Raw genomic sequence first — 2953 nt, forward strand, 5'->3', positions numbered from 1 at the left:
ACGTACATCCTCCCTCTTTGTCTGGTTTCTCCTCAGAGGCCTGTCTGATATGGGTAACCCTTCAGCATAACCCTCTGAGTCATTGAAACACGGAAGCCCCTCCACCACTTACAAGGTGGTGTTCCTTCGGAGGGGGTCTTTTTACATCTTTAGCAAGATACGGCCTCCAAAACTGAACACAATACTCCAAGTGAGGCCTCACCAACAACTTGTAGAGGGGCATCAATACCTCCTTTTTTCTACTGGTTATGCCCTTCTCTACGTAGCCTAGCATCCTTCTGGCCACAGCCATCGCCTTGTTGCATTGTTTCACACTCTACTCAATTGATTAACGAGCCAATTAGTCATGATAATTGGCTGATAACAACCAACCATCATCACTAATTGGCAATAATTGGAATTTACGCGTGCATATTTTTAGATGTACTGTAAAAGGAGGCGCATGCGTAGCTGAAAAGGGGGCACAGCCATGGGAGGAGTGTAGCTGTGTCAGGGGTGTCAATCACATTTATGCTTGCTGTTATAGAATTCAGGGGAACACATGTGCATTTAGGCACCGGAGGGCCATTTTTACTAAGCTGTGGTAGGCTCTATGCATGTGCGGCGCGTGCCCAAATGAGACTACCGACAAGGCAGTGCGCCCCCCTGGCTGTAATTTTAGATTTGGCACGCGCCCATAATGCGTGGATGAATTATTTATTTACTTCCTCCTACGGGCGCCAGTTTTTTTTTTGTTACATTTGTACCCCGTGCTTTCCCACTCATGGCAGGCTCAATGCGGCTTACATGGGGCAATGGAGGGTTAAGTGACTTGCCCAGAGTCACAAGGAGCTGCCTGTGCCTGAAGTGGGAATCGAACTCAGTTCCTCAGTTCCCCAGGACCAAAGTCCACTACCCTAACCACTAGGCCACTCCTCCTCAAATGGTAACTGGCACTTGGTGTGCGCTGAGTGCTCACTGCTCGTGTAACGCCTGAGACTTTACCGCTAGACCAATGGGTGGCGTTAAGGGGTCAGGCCGGTTTTGGGTGTGCGCTGATTTTATTTTTACCACAGGTCCTTTTCCCGTCCCATTAAAAAAAAAAATGCCATTTTGTGTAGATGCAGTAAAAACTGGCCTGGCCCAATACAGTCGCTTACACTACCGCAGGTCACTTTTTACTGTGGCTTAGTAAAAGGACCCCCAAGTTTTCTGTGGCATAAATGGCCAAAATGTACTTGCTTTCCCCTGGCCTAGTGTGTGCTGTTCTATAAACTGTGTCTTACTGTATACATAATTTATAGAATAGTGCTACATGCGTTATTCTGACGTGCCTACATTTAAGATCGACGCCTTATATAGAATCCGGCCCTTAGTGGTTAAAGATAGGCCTGCTATTTATGCAGCCTATCTTAACCGCTCAACTTAGCCAGTTAGCACTGAATATTCATGCTTAACTGGCTAAATTGCACAACATAGCCAGCTAGTACCGGGCAAGCTTCTACGGTTTGCGCCCCGAAAATGGCAAGGACAAATCAAGATCAAGTATGCATATGTAGTATCACAGTATACCTTATATCTTGTTGGGAAACTGGATGGACAGTACCAGTGGAGCCAACTTTTCAAAATGATTGGGGGTGCTGAAATTTTTTTTAAATTTTTTACAGGTGGTGCATTCTCCCTCCCTCACCTCCCCCTGTCCCCCTCCCTCTACTCCCCCTCCCTCTCCTTTCCCCATCCCCCTCCCTCTCTTCCCCCTCTCTCCTCCCCCGTCCCCCTCCCTCTCCTCCAGTCCCCCTCCCTCTCCTCCCCTCCTCCTCCTCTCCCCTTCCTCCTCCCTCTGAGTTCCAGGCCCTCTCTCCCTCCCTCCCTCTCTCCCTCCCAGTTCCAGGCCCCCCCACGCCCTCCCTCCCTCCCTCCCAGTTCCAGTCCCTCCCAGTTCCAGGCCCCCTCCCCCCCCCGTCCAAGTTCCAGGCCTCCCCTCCCTCTCCTCCCTCCCTGTTCCAGACCTCCCTCCCTTCCCCACTCCCTCCCTTCAAGTTCCAGGCACCCATCCCTCCCTCCCTCCGAATTCCCTCCGAATTTTAAATGTCATCTTACCTCGTCGGGGTTACAGCAGCAGCAGCAGTGAAAAGTGTGCAGGCTTGGCGCTTCAGCCTTCCCTTCTCTCAGCTCTGGTCCCGCCCTCATTTCCTGTTTCCGCAAGGGCGGGACCAGAGCTGAGAGAAGGGAAGGCTGAAGTGCCGAGCCTGCATGCTTTTCACTGCTGCTGCCGCCGTAACCCTGACGAGGTAAGATGACTTTTAAAATTTGGAGGGAGGGGGCCTGGAACTAGAAGGGCGGGAAGGAAGGACTTTTAAAATTCTGGGCTGGCGAAGGGAAATTCCGGTGGGTGAAATATTGGGGGTGCTTGAGCACCCACAGCACCCACAGAGTCAGCGCCTATGGGTCTTTTATTTGCGGTCTATGTTAGGCATTTGCCTCATATCTATGCAATCGAAGCAGGCCTTATTGGAGTAGCTACACATCACAATCTCTGTGCTTCGTGCTCTAGGATTCAACATCAATATGAAAAAGTTCTTTCTCTCCCCAACATTGTTAGGCCTGTCAGCTTATATGCTCTGTTGAGCCTTAGCTTTTACAGGTCTTAATCATGGTTCATATTTCATAGTTCATAACTAGCACTATAGAAATAATAAGTAGTAGTAATAGTAGTAGTACCCATAATATACAACATATAGATTGGGTCACAGATAAACACTATCCATGTAAGAGCTCAGCTTTTTTTTAAATATTGGGCCCTGTATTTTAAAATGATTTTTTTAAGCACTGTTTTTTTTGATAGCAGCCGTTAAGGGTGTGTAGTCACACTGTGTGAACAGCAAACAAATTCTGTCATTAAGTTCCTAGCAGCCCAGGAGCTTAATGGCTTTAATTCTGAGTGGAAGGTCAACACCAACCTGTCTGCTGCCAG

This window comes from Microcaecilia unicolor, chromosome 3 (genome assembly GCF_901765095.1).
Source record: "Microcaecilia unicolor chromosome 3, aMicUni1.1, whole genome shotgun sequence".
NCBI classification, from domain to species: Eukaryota; Metazoa; Chordata; class Amphibia; order Gymnophiona; family Siphonopidae; genus Microcaecilia; species Microcaecilia unicolor.